This window comes from Equus przewalskii, chromosome 3 (genome assembly GCF_037783145.1).
Source record: "Equus przewalskii isolate Varuska chromosome 3, EquPr2, whole genome shotgun sequence".
Classification (NCBI taxonomy): domain Eukaryota; kingdom Metazoa; phylum Chordata; class Mammalia; order Perissodactyla; family Equidae; genus Equus; species Equus przewalskii.
Window position 1 is genome coordinate 13,387,223 of NC_091833.1, and position 17,938 is coordinate 13,405,160.

The 17,938-nt window shown below is 37.4% G+C and overlaps 1 pseudogene; it reads right to left on the reverse strand.

The window, feature by feature from the left end:
• Positions 1 to 9,553: 9,553 nt before the first annotated feature.
• Positions 9,554 to 9,824, reverse strand: LOC103547988 (large ribosomal subunit protein eL38 pseudogene; annotated as a pseudogene).
• Positions 9,825 to 17,938: the final 8,114 nt, after the last annotated feature.

A 17,938-nucleotide genomic window follows, 5' to 3' on the forward strand; every position in this document is an offset into this window, starting at 1 on the left:
CATGTTGTACATTACACCTCCAGTACTGATTTATCTTATAACTGAGTGTTTGTACCTTTTGAACATCTTCTTCCAATTCTCTCTCCTCCAACCCTCCACTTCTAGTAACCACAAGTCTGATCCTTTTTTCTAAGTTTGGGTTTTTTGCTTGTTGGTTTGGTTTGGTTTTTTTGATTGCACATATAAGTGAGATCATACAGTATTTGTCTTTCTCTCTCTGACTTATTTCACTTAGTGTAATGCCTTCAAGATCCATCAGTGTTGTTGCAAAGGGTAGGATTTCCTCATTTTTTATGGCTGAATAATATTCCATTGTGATCTATCTATCTATCTATCTGTATAGATATATATATCTCACAACTTCTTTATCCATGCATCCATCGATGGACATTTAGGTCTTTTCCATGTATTGGTTATTATAAATAATGCTGCTATGACCACAGGGGTGTAGACAATCTTTTCCAGTTAGTGTTTTCATTGCCTTTGGACATATTCCCAGAAGTAGAATTGCTGGATCGTATGGTAGTTCTATTTTTAATTTTTTTGAGGATCCTCTATATAATGTGTGCTTTTTATTCCAGAAATTTTCTAGAGTTTTTTATGATAAACTTCTTTGCTTACTGTGTTAGTCTACATCATCCAAGAAACAGACACCAAGATGGAATTAAACACACAAATATTTTAGGGGAAAAATCTTGTGAGACAAACTGGGGAGGGAGTCGGAATGACTCATAGAGCCATGAGACCACAATGGAATCCTGTCCCTGAGTGAAGAAAAAAGCTAAGGAAGCTTGGATGGAAGCTTCCTGGATTACTGTGCATCCTAAAAATGATTTTCCAGGTCATCAGGGTATCTTGCAGCCAAAATGAACCGTCAGATGAGTTCTGTTTTTCTCAGAACAGGACATGGCTTCATATGGAACTGCCGTTTTTTAAAAAATAAAAGATTTATTAAAAATATGTCAAATGATCTCCCTAGAGGCATGGAAGAATTAGCCCTTCCTTCTAATACCTAGCTCCAGACAAAAGCTTACTGATAAAGGGTACAAACATTCTTTACTCTTGGCAGCTGTAAGCAAAAGGAATATCTCGTGACTGCATTTCCGTATTGCTGCTATTCCGTATTCCGTAAAGCAAGCTAGCTTCCTCTCCTTTTTTTTTTTTTTTCCCCAGCATGGGCAGGAAAAAAATATCAAACAATCTGTTAATGAGCATTTGGTGAAGTGTAATGAATACAGTCTAATTCACTAATTGAGCCTCATTTCACAACTCTCCACTAATAAGCATCTTAATGTGCTTAACTGCAAGTGTCCAAAATAGTTATTGAGATGTGTGGAAATTTCCCATTCTGTATGTGAAAATTTTGATAATGTTGCAATTTGATTAATTGAGAGAATATGTCACTAACAAAGAAGAAAATATAAAAGCAAGAATATCATACAATTACATTGTCTAAAATGAACTAAATGGTAAATAACATTATCCAAATAAATAAAAAAATTTTTGAAATAACTTTTACTGCAGTAGGACACTGATTTCCGTTTGTATGCAATGTCAAGCAAAGCTGACATTGAGAAATTTTCTAATTAACTTGTTTAAGTAAGATAACAGATATATTAATCAATATTTTATCAATTATAAGAGGCAGGAAAGACAAATTCTCACGTTTTGATTTCAGCCAGATTTGTTTTCCTCACTTTAAAAATGTATTTAATTAAGTTGAAATGGGCTTGGACCATTCATTATGTTAAAAACCTTTTCTGTCTCTGTGTCTGTCTGTCTCTTTACTTCCCAAACACTGTCTTCCTTCTTTATAGGTTTCACTCCTATAAAAGTAAGAATAATTCCTGAAAATGATTCCCCCGAACCATCCACTTGAGAGTTATACTTAGATTCTTCCAGCTTTGGCATGAAAAAGCAATCTTTTTAGAGGGGTTCCAGAAGTCCTAGGGTCAACTTTGATGACCTCTATTTAGCTGTGATTGGGTGATTCCTCAACCAGTCCTTGTGAACCAGAGAATGAAATGCTCTGGTTGTACTGGCCTAAGTCACATGCCCACCTCTGCAGTTGCGTGTAGTTTCATCACTCAAACTAGAAGACTGAGAGTGAGTAACTCCCACAAGTAGGCGTGGCTACTGGACAGGCGTAAATACAGGACATCAACTAAAGCCAATAACCAGGAAATTTGAGCTTAAAACATTCCCCTTAGATGATCATCACATTCTCCTTTCAAAGCAAAGGTAAAATTTTGGGGAGGCTAGACACTGAGTCATGTGATACGGCTAAAAAATATTCTTGGAGCAGTCAGAATTCTTTTGGTTTCACCTGGCTATGCCACTTTGAGAGATTAAATGTCCAGTTTCCCCTAGACTATGTGGCACTGCTTTCCTCAACCAAAAAATGCAAGTAATATTTTCTTCCCCATGTATCTATAAAACATATTGTGACGCTCCAAGGAAACATATTTATATTAATGTAAATGACAAAGGTTTCCACACAACGGTGATATCCTCATTATAGTGAAGGCAAATGCATCTTTTTGTATTCATTTTGTTCACTTTTAAATATATTTTTTTTAGAACAACTCAGTCCCTGGCAAGTACTAAGGAAACCTGTTTCTAGTTTATTTCCTAGTCTATCTGCCCCAGGATTTTGTTCCTCAACTTTAGTCCAAACCTCCCACTCACTAGCTATAAGAGTGAAGTCAATGCATTTCAAAACATTTAAAAATTCTTTATATCAGTGTGCACAATCAGCAAGCCATCTGTAATTGCCAAACAAACCCCACAGCATAAGTGTATGTATGTATAGATACATATTTATTGGCAGAATCTATTCTAATCTCCTCTATATATGAATGTGTAGGACCACTCCAAGTTATGTGAGGCCACTTGTGTGCCACAAATGGGTATGGCAATGATGTGAGGAGAACAATTGGGGCATGAGAGAGACTTATTAGATATTATAAAGAAGTACAGTGTTCATGGAAGAATATTGACTGGGAGCCAAGAAACCAAACCTTGTTCTACGTAGCAACACTCTTAAAGACAAATCACTTAATATCTCAGGCCTCATTTTATCTGATCTGCAACATAGAAGTATTTATACCTGGGTTCTTTCTTATCTCTATTGGCTTTAACATTTTCTCCATGTCATAGGGATATCGTGGCACGTGCCTTTATTTAAATTCTTTATTTCTTAAAATTTTGTCTTTTAATTTTCCCTACTCCTTCCTGACGTCAGATTTGAAAACTTGTTCTCCATTCTTTCCAGATATTAGGGCTGAAATCTTATGTTATGAAACAATTTTGGCATGACAACATTTATCATGTTAAGAGGAGAGAAATTTTGAAATATTGGCCCAGTGCAAAAGACAGTAAATGTTCTCTCACCATAGGACGAGCATTAGTGGTTTTCACGGGATAAGGTAAAATTATATTGTTAGGGAGGAAACAATATTTCTCTTATAGACCGATCAGAGAGATATTGAATGGAAAATTATTCTCAAATTGGCAGAGCAATGAAGGAGTATCCATCCTCATTGCGTATCCTCATTGTGGGGAATTTATAAACAGCCTTGAGACGATGATCAGAATTTCTCAGTAAATATTGCTTTATCCACAATACAGTCCAGTGGCTATTTGTCTTTCTCCATGTGTGTCAGAAGCTGTTTAAAGATGTGGGCAATATCAAGCCCTATTGCTCATGTGATGGGCATTGGCTACGCCCTCATGAAAACTATTGGGCCACCAGAGTATCTTCGATAGACAAAAGATCTGGCAGGACAAAAAATAAGGCTCATTTCCTGATGCTTGCCTCTCATGCTAACTAGACGCAAACTCAATTGGACAAAAAGTGGATAACTAGACACATAAGATTAGACTTACCCGAGAAATCAAATTGCATTTTTAGAGAAATGGATTTCTAACCAGATGTGAACGAGCTGCTTCTCTGGGTAGTGACAGCAATCTTTCAACAATCAAGCAAAAGCTGACTAAGTATCAATCAGGAAGGCAGTTGAAAGAAATGGGGTAAACTTTTGGCATCAGAACTTTTGGGTTCAAATTCTGGCACTCACAAATACTAGCTGGGTAAACTAAACAACTCAGCTTCTCTAAGTCCAAGTTTCTTTCTCTGTAAATTGAGAATAGTAATTATTAATCTCCAGGGTTTTCATAATATTAAACTGAGACTGTGTGAAATAATGTAAGTGAAGTACTCAGCTCAGGAAAGGCATTCAATATATTTTGGGTGTTCCTTCCTCTATAGTTTACAAGAAGAGAGTTTTCTCAGATTACATGATTCTCAAAGTCTGAAAGAACCTAATGCTATATAAAATAGATAATAAGATAATATCATGACATATTTATATGTCATTCAGCCATATATATTTTGATGAATGCTTTGTCCCCAAAATTCACACTGAAGACCTAATCCCCATTGTGATGGATTTTGGAGATGGGGCTTTTGAAGGTAATTAGGGTTAGATTAGTTCATCGAGGTGGGGTCATTCTGATGGGATTAGTGGCTTTAAAGATGAGGAAGAGGCTGTCTCTCTCTGTCTCTTTCTTTCTCCCTGTGCATGTACCAAGGAAAGGCCAGGTGAGAGCATAGTGAGAAGGTGGTCTCCCATAAGGCAGGAAGAGGGCCATCGCCAGGAACTAAATCAGTTGGTACCTTGATCTTCAACATCCCAGACTCCAGAACTGGGAGAAATAAACATCTGCCGTTTAAGTCACTCAGCCTACGGTATTTTGTTATAGCATCCTCAGTAGACTAACACAATACATAATCCCTTTTTTGCAACACAGCCAGTAACATACATCATTCCCTGTCCTTTCCACCATCATGCAGGACTCCTGTTACACAGATGTATAAAACGCATCATGAGAATATCTCTAAAATATGGCAATCATCTGTGAGTTTCTCTTTAAGAAAACTTCTGAGGCCAGAAAATCCTACTTTGAGCAATTCAGAACCAGTGAGAATTCCCACTCCTTCAATCTTCTCAGTGATAGGAGTTTATCTTTTTTCTCCTGGTGTCCTCACTACTTGATACTAACTTAGTACTTAACGGATGCCCAATAAGCGCCTGTGGATGAAGAAAAATCTTAGGCCTGGCAAAATGACAAATTAACGAAATCAGGTTACCTTTAGGAGGATTCGTTAATAAGTCTCAAAATTATGTTTAAAGTTTCAAGAAATGCTCTTTATTCTTTAATCTGTTTAAAAATTTCTCTTTATTATAAGTAAAAGATGTTATAGACATCTTTATGCATACACATACACACACACACACAATGGCTGGCACTAGGATATTCATCATTTTAGGGAAACCAATCTCAAAGGAACTTGTAAAATTTCCATTAGAGTATGTGGATTTTTTTTTTTTGGGGTGACGAAGATTCACTCTGAGCTAACATCTATTGCAAATCCTCCTCTTTTTTTGCCTTAGGAAGATTAGCCCTGAGCTAATATATGTGCTAATCTTCCTCCACTTTATATGTGGGTTGCTGCCACAGCATGGCTCGGTAAGTGGTATATGTCTGTTCCTGGGATCCAAACCCATGAATGTGGGCCTCCAAATCAGAGCATGCCAGATTCAACCATGATACCATTAGGCCAGCTCCATGCGTATGTGGATTTTATATGCTGAATTTGTTTAGCTTTTCATGATTTTTCCAATGGAATTGAAATTGAACTTCAGCAGATCTTGACAAAGGCAATTTCTTTATAATTTTTTAACACAATATTTCCTATTATATAACATGAAAAGAAGAATTTTGACTAAAGGAAAGTCTAAGCTAACTGCTTTCCACAATAAATTTTGGGTGGATTGCTTATATGAAATACGTGTAGTAAGTTTTAAGAAAAATCTTAGGCCTGGCAAAATGACAAGTTAGAATAGAGACTGAATATCAAGTTAGGTGACACAATAAAACATAAACAAATCATGATGCGTTATGGAATTTCCGTAATTAACCTACAAATTTGGTCTCATCTTCCTGGAAGCCAAACTAGAAATATGGCTTCTTATATAGTTCTCCTTTTCCAGAAAGAGAAAATGTGCTCAATCCTTAAGGAAAGCCTGGCATTTCCCAGAATTTCTCTCTTAAAGTTTTCACATGGAGCTTTGTAAAGGAATGTGGAGTGATGGATACTCTTTACAGGGGAAGAAGACCTTACACACAAGAACAAAGAAGTGGGTAAAAGGTAGAATCCGGATTTATATGTGCCAGATTGGAAAGGCCAAATGAGATGATAGAAAATTTTGTGAGTGTTTTAGATCCTTTGGCCTTTCCTTGTATTTGTAGGATTTTATTCCTTATTCTTCCTTAGGGAGAAGTTGTACATTCTAGTGGTTAAGTTTGGCAAGCTCTGCTTTGGCAGACCAGGTTCAGTTCCTGGGTGTGGCCCTACACAATTCCTTGGTGGCCATGCTGTGGTGGTAACTCACATACAAAAGAGAGGAAGACTGGCGTGGACGTTAGCTCAGGACGAAGCTTCCTCAGCAAAAAACAAAAAAACTCCAAAAAAGATAGTATAAGTTAAATCTATGCCCAGATTGATGGAAAGAAAGGTTTCACAAATTTAAGTACATAAGAGGAAAATAAATCATCTTTCCTGAACTATAACCAATCTGGCACCTTCACACATATCCAACTAATCAGCCAAAACAAGCAATTGATCCTCTGTGTGGGGAAATGTCTAACGACCCACAAGGTCGTGGTGTGACCTTACTTTCCTGACTTTCAATTTCCCCATCACTGAAATTAAGATTGGAAAATAAAGTCTCTATCAACTCTAATGTTTGGTGCTTTTTATTGGTAGGTACTTCCTGCAGGTGTTTTTCTGTCCAATGCCAATGGGCTAGACTACAAATTTTCAGAGTGATCTCATTGCATTCCTGAGAGTGGGAAACATGAGATACCTAGAGTTCCTGGAGGAAGTAAGAGTAATAGCTACTGCTTCTTAAACTCTTTATATGGGTCTGGCATTGTGCTATGTGCTTTTCATCACTTATTATTATTCCTATTTAGCGGATGAAGAAACTGTGGCTCAAAGTGGTTAAGAAACTTACCTGAAGCTCTCAGGGAAAGAGAGAGGTTTCAATCCTAGGTGGTGTGACTGTAGAATCTGTACCCTACCCTAAACATTATTCTAAAGTACTGGCTTTCAGAGTGGAGTCCCAGAACCAGCAGCATCAGCATTATCTGGGACTTTGTTGGAAATGCAGACCTGTTGAGTCAGAAATTCAAAGAGTAGGGTCTGACAGTCTGATTAAAGAAGGCTCCATGTGATTCTCAAGTGTGAGAACCATTGTTCCACAGCATTATTTCTTGGCTCCTGCCCATGATTGCTTCACTTTAGGACTGCCAACTAAAACTCTCAGAAGTCCAGACATCAGACTATTGTGTCTAAGGAGACCTCTCCATTCCAGTTAGAGCCTGCTTGGTGTGGCTAGCTGGGAAAGTCCCATTTTACCAATGAAAATAATGATCTCTAACTTATGTAATGACTCCTATCAATCATGTTAACAAGTTCAGCAAATGTTATTTTTGTAATTTATCTGTATCAGCTGCTCCATACTGTGACCCAGACATTTAGAGATGCAGTTGCAAGTATGAGATTACAATGATTTGGAGGAGAGTGATTACTGAGGGAACACAGTCATCCTCCCAGGTGAGGATGAGGAATCAGGGTCATTTGTGGCAGAACATGGCCTTGAACATTTTGCAGAGGAACAAGGATACCTGAAATATCCTCTAGCACAATATGCAATCCTAACATTTGAGAAGTAGAGCACACATGGGCTCCAGGAATTTCATTTATTCAACAGGTGGGGAAATACATATTCATGTATCTCAAGGAGCTTAAGTACCTTAATGGGTATTCGTGATTGTGTAAGTCTATGGTAAGAGAACACCATCAGAACTACAGTAGAATCCCAAGTTTAAAATGGCTGCCTTGTCAACACATCGTGGTACAGTAGAAAAATGAGGGACTATGCCAGAATTTGACCTTAAAGTTTTCAGTTACTCTCATATGATCAAGAGTGAATTATGAAATCTTTCACAATTGCTGTTTATTCATCTAGAAAATTAGAGTTGTGATATAGACTTCATTGAGGTGCTATGATAATGTAAAAGATTTGTAGAACATAGACTTCAAATTTGCTCTCTCTACCTTCCTTTCTTGGCTACTAAGACCAGGGCTAAATACCTCTAAAATTTTATCGTTACGACTTAGAGCCTTAAATCTGAGTTAAATGTAGGACCCAGAGATTTCAAGTATACATATTGCTTATGCATGGTATTGCTAGATACTATAGGCAAATGCAATTTTTTGCCTCTACTACGTTTTGTTAAGGATAAAAAAATGAAACACTAATATTGTAAATAGCAGTAGTTAATATAGAGAAAACAACCTAGAATAGAGTTTGTCATGATCCTGATGGACTTCATATGCTAGTTTCATGCTGAGCTAGAAGAACTCTGAAAAATTGACACTGAAATAACCTGGAGAAAATTATAAACAAAATGTTGGTAGGAGAAGAAATACATTACCTATTTTTTATATACTGTACTTAGTATCTCCTAATTCTGTTGGAGGCAAATATATTAATAGAATTCAATTCATGTTACCAGTGATTGAGTAAATACATGATGCCAGGAAATCTAGTCAGTGATAGTTAAGAGAGATAAGAAATCCACCACCCCTGTCCTCTTGGAGCTCAGAATCTAAGAGGGGAGACAGGAGACATCCACTAAGGGTAATTAGTAAAGTAATATTTTCTTATAAGCTCTTGCCTGGACAGAGTGTATGCTACTTAGGCTAATTAGGAATGACGTTCTCCAAGATTTTCAAGTAAATGAGTTACAGCCTCTGGGAGACCATTTGAGGATCAGTAGTAGACAACTTATCTACTGGAGGTCTTGAGAAAGTCTTTAGATTGGCCTGACCTAGGCGTAATAGCTTTGTAACTAAAAAGGCTCAAGTTTCTTTCCCAGATCTCACATGAGACTTTTTCCTTCTTTATTCTTGAAATCTCTAAGCTGGTTTCATCATTTATAAAAATGTGCCATTCATAGCAGAGCTCAAAAGTTTAGCAAGAGCTTTTACTGCCAAAAACATAGATGATGATATCAATTTTTCTCATTATTGGTTTTACAAAATCACATGGTTAAGGTGGTGTCTGCCAAATCTTTCCATTTTAAGAAATTTTTTTTCCCTGTTCAATTAACAGTTATACTGTGGTGCTATATTTTGAGAAGTTTACAATGAAGTGGTTTTAATGTGAGGTTAGACACTGGGAGCATGTAAATAGGCTATTTCCCAAACAATTTGCTTTAAGCACTTAACACCCAGTGGTGATCATTGCCTGGAATAATCATTACATTGATAGTTGCAACATGGGGATTTTTTAAAAAAATTATATCATCTCTTATACAGTTACTAGCTGGCATTCTTATCTCCAAAAAGAGTTTTCTCATTTTCACCTCCTCTTCTTTCCTTCTTTTTTCATTTTAAAGAATTAAAAAAAATTAAGACAGTTCAAATCAGTGTGCCTGGTTCATTTCAGCTCCTTCACTGACAAACCTGGGGCCAGAGATGGCTTCAATTTCTCCCCCTTCTCTTTGTCCGTGATGACCAAGGTATAAATGTATCTGCTGCATGGAAGTTTAAAATTCACATTATCCTTATTTTTCTTGATCTTGACAGATTTGGCATCCTTATACCTGGCTGGGAGCAGAAAGTCCTTGATTGCCTCAATTTCTTGAGCAAAGTCTACAATGCGTGCAGAAAAACACCCAACCAGCATATTGAACAGCAAGAAGTGAGGAGGGTGGAAAAGAACAAAAAGAAGGAGACTTCTGTTTCCAGAGAATACCCTCCCCCCGAGCAAGCTGGGAATTTTTGATAATTGATTTTGAATATTACTATGCATTATAATTGAGTAGTGTTATTGTTGATGTTAAGTTGTCGAAGATATGGACAATGGTAGCCTCATCAAGCTGATCCTTTGTGTCCTTTTGACATTTCTCTACTTTTCTTTAAGCATTTCTTATTTTCTGGCCAAGTAAGATATTCCCTATCCTTGTTTGTCTGTATATTTTAGGTAACTTGAAGTTGTCTGTCTTCTAATTATGCGAAAGGGGCGAATTTTGCACAGTTGTGTTTGTTCTTTTGTCCTTCCTTCCTCCATTTTTTTTCTTTGCGGGGGGCATGACAAGTTTTGAAGTTTCAAATTTTATGGTCACCATTATCTCAGGTACTCAGAATTACTCAAGTCTAGTATTTTTGCTAGACTCTGTCTCAGAGTTAATAATTCTAGATCAATTTTTCCAGGTACACAATATGCTTTTAAATACACATATTCAGGTCTGCTTTTATAGCCCCCAAATTTTCTTGGATTCTATTTTAAAGATTAGTTCTCATCTGTAGTTTTGTTTTTCTTCTTCAAGGATGGATCATCCTCTACAACCTTTTATATCCATCGCCGCCTGTTTGCTTTATGCTCATTTCCTCTCTCACTTCCATTCCTTTTATGATATTTTCAGTTGATTCTGTTGGAAAATGGGCACATTTGTGATATTTCTTATGTACAATTTTTTTCTTATTTTTTCATTGTCCTTAATTTTTTCCCTAAGTTCACTTTGCATCTTTCTCTTTTGGCCATTTCTCTTCTGAGTCTATAAATCTGTGGCTCCAGGTGATTTACTTTTTACTTTAAGGACTTATTGAAAGATATTTGAAAGAAACTGAGCTCAAGTTGAGATATTATGATATAGTTTACTTCTGCTTTCAGGTGGAGTATTTGGTGGAAGAAATTTTTTCATCAACTGAAAGATTTTCTAGTGTTCGATTTTCTTCTTATACTTTATTTATATAGTATACCTGATTAGATACTTTTTCTTAAATTTTAAATGTTCTATATTATCCTGGACAAGTGATAGGTGGTTTTATATTGATGGACTGAATGAAGAGTTTGGGTGATTTACTAGGTTTCTTAGTTTAAGAGCACCTCTTTCTTTTGGCCCAGTGAAGTACAGACCTAAGAAATAACACTCTTTGGAGGATGGGCCAGTATATCTCCTGCTTTTGTGCTTGTCTCTCTCTCTCTGCCTCTCCTTCTAAGCCCACTTCTTACCAAAGAGCTCTCTCTTCCTAACACTGTCTTTTCTGTTGTTACACGTTTTCTAGCTACTTTCTCTCGATTTCACAATATCAAGTGCCATGATCACTAGATCTCAGGTATGTTCTTATTATTTTCCCTATTAGTGTGGAACTCTTTTTTCTTTTTTTTCCCCTTAAGATGGATTCTATCTGTGTTCTATACTGGGGGACATCAGCTACCTTCTCCTAGTTTTAGAATGTCTACCTGACTGTTTCAGTGTGAGCCTCTGGAGCTGAAGCTACTGATTTTTATATGTATTTCCTTACTTCTTATAACTTAAAATTGTAGAATTCTCTGTATTATAGTTGCATGGCAGGTGCGGCTGATGGGTTATTTTATTTTCTTTCCTTGTTGATTGGTATGGTTTCTGGAGGAAATATGAAAAGATTCTGATTTCAAAAGCCTCTGTTATTCTACAGTTTCCTGTAAGTCCTTTATTTCATTTAATTTTCACCACAGGTACCCCAGTGCTAAGTTGGAACAGTGAGGATGAGAATAAATTTTTGTGTGTGTATGTAAATATAACCATAGAATAATATATGTGGATTTTGGAGTTCCATCTATGCCTAGGGAAGTGAGCCCATCTCACTCATGGTATGGAGGAGGTTGGCCACTGGCTAAGATCTCATTAACACAGGTCTTCAGGGGCTGGCTCAGTGGTGTAGTGGTTAAGTTCATGTGCTCTGCTTCAGTGGCCCAGGGTTCACAGGCCCAGATTCTGGGTGCGGACAAGACACCACTTGTCAAGCCATGCTGTGGCGGTGTCCCACATGAAATAGAGGAATATTGGCACAGATGTTAGCTCAGGGCCAATCTTCCTCACACAAAACAAAAAACAAACAAACTGAAAAACCCAAAAGGTCTTCATCTGAGCAGACAAGCCACAGTTAAATCAGAGAAGCCCTTCCACGTAAGGACTCAGGTTTAGGAGTGTCTAATGCATTAGAACATGTGTTAATATATTTAAGGAAAACATAAATCTAAAACTGAGAGATTACAATATGGCTTTAAGGTCAAGTTTTATTTAAGTTGACAAAAGAATTTTCTGTGTCCAACAGATTCAAGTCTAACTCTATTAGTGTCAGTAAACTCTTCTTCAAGTTCGTTACTGAATTTATAACCATAAACACCTTCCAAAAATTTTAGAAAAATAGCAATGGCTTAGACTTTATCTAAGTATCATTATCTGTTATTATTCCTCACTTATGGCTTTCTTTGACTTTTTTTCAATTTATTTACTCCTATCCATTTCCAAGCTCATCCCAACAATAGTTTAAAGCCTAAGAGAGTTCTAGTAAACTCACTCAAAGCTGAGTGAATCTGTTCCTAAGTACTTATCTACAGAGATGTTTGCATAAAAAAATGCTAAGTCGCTCACCATAGTCTGTGATTAATTGGGGACAGTCTCAAAAACTCCTCTAAGTTGTGTATCTACAAACTTCCTCTCCCCAAGCAAAAATAAATGGAACCATCCATCTATCCAAGCCTCAGTAATGAACCATTTGCTTCAGTGTTTTGTTTGTTTTCTAGCAATGTCACTTTTCATTCCACCTTTTGATATTGTGATTTCCTCTCTCTGGCTTTGCAATGCCTTTCAGATTATATTCTGAGTACTGTCTCACTGGTTAAAACTTTGTCTCCTCACTCTCAATCGTTATTGGAGTTTCCCCTCAAGCTAACCTGTCAATATATCTTTGATAAATTCTATGTGTGTCTAGATCTGGACAAATATACATCTATGTCACTGAGACGAACTGCCACTGAGATAATTCTCTGTTTGCCAGTGGGAACTACAAAGCAATTGACGGCATCACAATTTATTAAACATTTAGTGAGTACCTGCCATGTAACAGGCGATGTATTAGTGGTGGAGAGATAATGATAAACAAGAGTAATATGATCTCTCCTTTCACAGAGATTTCAGTTTCAAAGGATAAAGGAGCAAGTTGACCGTATTTTTTTCAGTAAAATGAGTAATGCTATTAAAAGGAAGTGCAGGTTACTAACAGAAAACTAGGGTATATATAGCGAGATGGGAGGGGATCTGTACCTTTTTAGAGAGAATATAAATTTAGACTAAAAGATGTGCTGAAGTTGTAAGGCTAAGGGAATGGGGCTGTTATCACGTGGTCTCAGCCATCTCCAGCTGACTGAGCTACCCCAGTTGAGGGTCTAAGTAATTTGAAATCAGACAATAGCCATCTGCATTGTGCACTCCCTCGGTTTTTAATCAAAGTCACAAGGAGTGACATCAGCATCACGGTGGAGTGAGGTCTCTCAGAAATCTTCTCCCTCCAATATGCAACGAGAAAAACATCCATATTCCAACAGAGGACATCCAAACTCAATCAAAAAAACATTGGAGAGATCTACGCAGCCATACGATGGAGGGTGGAGAGGTTGGAACCGCCCTCAGAGGTGAAACAGGGTGTAAGAGAAATCTTTGCTCCCTCCACTAAAGACTGCTCTCCAGCTGGCAGGTGTGGCCTCCTGGAGGAAAGGAATGGGGGAGGGGACGGTCATTGGTGGGAACATCAAGGACTCCCTAGGGTCCTTTCAGTCTAGAGGGAAGTGCTCTACCAGGGTGAAAGCATTTGCGATGGTCACCTGATCTAGCCAGCACCCCAGGAGAGCAGAGGGAGAAAACCCCGACAGCACGCAAGAGAAAGTGCCCCTGCTCCCACCCACTCAGCATGGCTCCAGCCCTAGGATTTCTGCTGAAGGCAGAGGGCTCAGCATGCCTGGCTCTTGATCCCCACCCAGTGGTGATAGATGGTAACTGTGACCTAGTAATACCATGATGGGAAAAAACAGAGCCTCTAGCAATATCAAACACTATGTTAGATCTCCAGAACAGAGAGTAAATGACAAGTACCCAAAAATCAGTCCTGAGGAGGCAGAAATATGTAATCTAAATGACAAAGAATTCAAAACAGCTATCATCAAAAAATTCAACACGGTAAAAGAGAATGTAGAGAAACAATTCAACGAGTTCAGGAGCTACTTCACAAAAGAGACTGAAACTATAAAGAAGAATTAATCAGAAAAATTAGAGATGGAAGACACAATGGAAGAAATAAAACAAAATATGGATTCCCTGAACACTCAAGGAGACACCATAGAGGAGTCAGCATAATCGAAGATAGACATGTTGAAATGCTCCAAATTGAGGAGGAGAGAAAACTAAGACTAAAAAGAAATGAAAAAAAGTCTCCGCGAAATATCTGACTCAATTAGGAAATGCAACATAAGAATTATAGGTATGCAAGAAGGAGAGGAGAAGGAGAATGGAGTAGAAAGCTTGTTCAAAGAAATAACAGCAGAGAACTTCCCAAACCTAGGGAAGGAAATACATGTGGAAGAGGTTGCCAGATCTCCTAAATATGTCAGTGTAAAAAGACCTACTGCAAGGCATATAGTAGTGAAACTTGCAAAACTGAATGACAAAAAAAAGAATACTAAGGGCAGTAAGGCAGAAGGAAATAACCCACAAAGGAACCCCCATCAGGCTTTCAGTAGATTTCTCTGCAGAAACCTTACAGGCTAGGAGAGACTGGAATGACATATTCAAATCATTGAAGGACAAAAACTTTCAGCCAAGAATACTCCATCTAGCGAAAATATCCTTCAGATATGATGGAGAAATAAAAACTTTGCCAGAAAAATATCAGCTAAGGGAGTTCATAGTCACAAGATTCCCCCCCCCCCAAGATATCTTCCATAAGGCCCTCATACCTGAAAAAAAAGAGAGAAAGGGGTTACAAAGCACTGAGTGAGGAGATAAATAGGTAGACAAAATCAGAGCAGGATAGCAAATACTCATGTATAGCATTAAAGATAAAGGCAAGGAAAACACCACAAACAAAGATAACCTTGTCATTTTAACCACAAACTCATAACACAAGATGGAAAAAGATGTGAGAAAAACAAATTAGGAGGGGGAGGGGAAAGGGACTGAATCAGTTTAATTTAAGGAAGTTAGAGCCCATCAGAAAAGGGACTAGCTTATCCACGAGATCTTGAATACAAACCTCAAGGTAACCAGGAAACACAAAAAGCAGAACAGAGACACAAATAATAAATAAGGAGAAAATAAAGAAACACAACATAAAAAACTACATAACTTGATTGGTAGACCAAAATACGCAGGGCGAGAAACAAAGCAAAGACAGGAAGACCAGAAAAGAAGTGACAAAATGGCAGCATTAAGCCCTCATATATTGATACTCACCCTAAATGTAATTGGTTTGAATTCTCCAATAAAAAGATATACATTGGTGAGATGGATTAAAGAACAAGATCCAACAATATGCTGTCTCCAGGAAACACGTCTCAGTTCCAATGACGAACACAGGCTCAGAGTGAAGGGCTGGAAGATGATACTCTAAGCTAACGGCAAACAAAAGAAAGCAGGTGTTGCAATACTTATATCAGACAAAGTAGAATTCAAGATAAGAAAGGTGAAGAGAGACAAGGAGGGGCACTATATAATGATCAAAGGGACATTCCATCAAGAAGAAATAAAACGTATAAATATCTATGCACCCAACACAGGAACACCAAAGTACATAAAGCAACTATTAACAAACGTAAAAGAAGACATTAACAATAACACAATGATAGTAAAGGACCTCAACACTCCACTCACATCAATGGATAGATCATCTGACAGAAAATCAACAAGGAAACAGTGGAATTAAATGAAAAGCTAGACTAGATGGACTTAATAGACATATATAGAACACTCCATCCAAAAACAGCAGAATATACCTTCTTCTCAACTATGGATGGAACATTCTCAAGAATAAACCATATGTGGGGAAACAAGGCAAGCCTCAATAAATTTAAGAAGATTGAAATAATAAGTGTTTTTTCCTATCACAATACTATAAAGCTAGAAATTAAATACAAGAAAAAAGCTGAGAAAAGGATAAAGATGTGGAGACTAAACAACATGCTATTGAATGAGCAATGGATCATTGAAGAAATTAAAGGAGACATCAAAAAATATCTGGAGACAAAGCAAAATGAAAACATACCATACGACTCATACGGGATGCAGCAAAAGCCATATTAAGAGGGAAATTCATCACAATACAGGCTCACCTTAACGAGCAAGAAAAATCCTAAATAAGCAATCTCAAATGACACCTACTTGAATTAGAAAAGGAAGGACAAACAAAGCCCAAAGTCAGCAGAAGGAAAGAAATGATAAAAATCAGAGCAGAAATTAATACTATTGAAACAAAAAAGGTAGTAGAAAGGATCAATGAAACAAAGAGCTGGTTCTTTGAGAAGATAAGTAAAATTGACAAACCCCTAGCCAGACTTACAAAGAAAAAAAGAGAGAAAGCTCAGATAAATAAAATTAGAAATGAAAGAGAAGAAATAACAATGGATACCACAGAAAGAAAAAGGAGTTTAAGAGAATACTATGAGAAACTATGCCAAAAAATTGGACAATCTAGAGGAAACGGATAAATTTTTAGACTCATACAACCTCCCAAAGCTGAATCAAGAAGACATAGAGAATCTGAATAGACCAATCACAAGTGAACAGATTGAAACAGTAATCAAAAGCATCCCAAAGAACAAAAGCCCAGGATCAGACGGCTTCCCTGGGGAATTATACCAAACTTTCAGAGAGGATTTAATACCTATCCTTCTCAAGCTGTTCCAAAAAATTAGGGAAGATGGAGTGCTTCCTAACACATTCTTTTTTTTTTTTTTTTTTTGGAAGATTAGCCCTGAGCTAACATCTGCTGCCAACCCTCCTCTTTTTGCTGAGGAAGACTGGCCTTGAGCTAACATCCATGCCTATCTTACTCTACTTGATTTGTAGGACGTCTGCCACAGCATGGCTTGCCACGTGGTGCCATGTCCCGACCCTGGATCCAAACCAGGGAACCCCAGGCCGCCAAAGCAGAACATGCACACTTAACCGCTGTGCCACCGGGCTGCCCCCACTAACACATTCTATAAGGCCAACATCACTCCGATACCAAAGCCTGACAAGGACAACACAAAAAAGTAAAATTACAGGCCAATACTGCTGAGGAACATAGATGAAAAATCCTCAAGAAAATATTGGCAACCTAAATACAGCAATACATCAAAAAGATCATACATCATGACCAAGTGGGATTTATTCCAGGGATACAGGGATGGTTCAACATCTGAAAGTCAATCAACATGATATACCACATTAACAAAATGAGAAATAAAAACCACATGATCATCTCAATAGATGCAGAGAAAGCATTTGACAAGATCCAACAGCCATTTATGATAAAAACTCTTAACAAAATGGGGGTAGAAGGAAATTACCTCAACATTATAAAGGCCATATATGACAAACCCACAGCCAACATCATACTCAATGGGCAAAAACTGAGCGCCATCCCTCTGAGAACAGGAACAAGAGAAGGATGCCCACTATCACCACGCTTATTCAACATAGTACTGGAGGATTTGGCCAGAGCAATTAGGCAAGAGAAAGGAATAAAAGGAATCCAAACAGGGAGTGAAGAAGTGAAACTCTCAGTTTGCAGATGACTTAATTTTATATATAGAAAATCCTAAAGAAACCATCAGAAAACTATTAGAAATAACAACTACAGTAAAGTTGTGGGGTACAAAATCAACTTACACAAATCAGTTGCATTTCTGTACTCTAATAACGAACTTACAGAAAGAGAACCCAACAATACAATTCCATTTACAATCGCAAAAAAAAGAATAAAGTACCTAGGGATAAA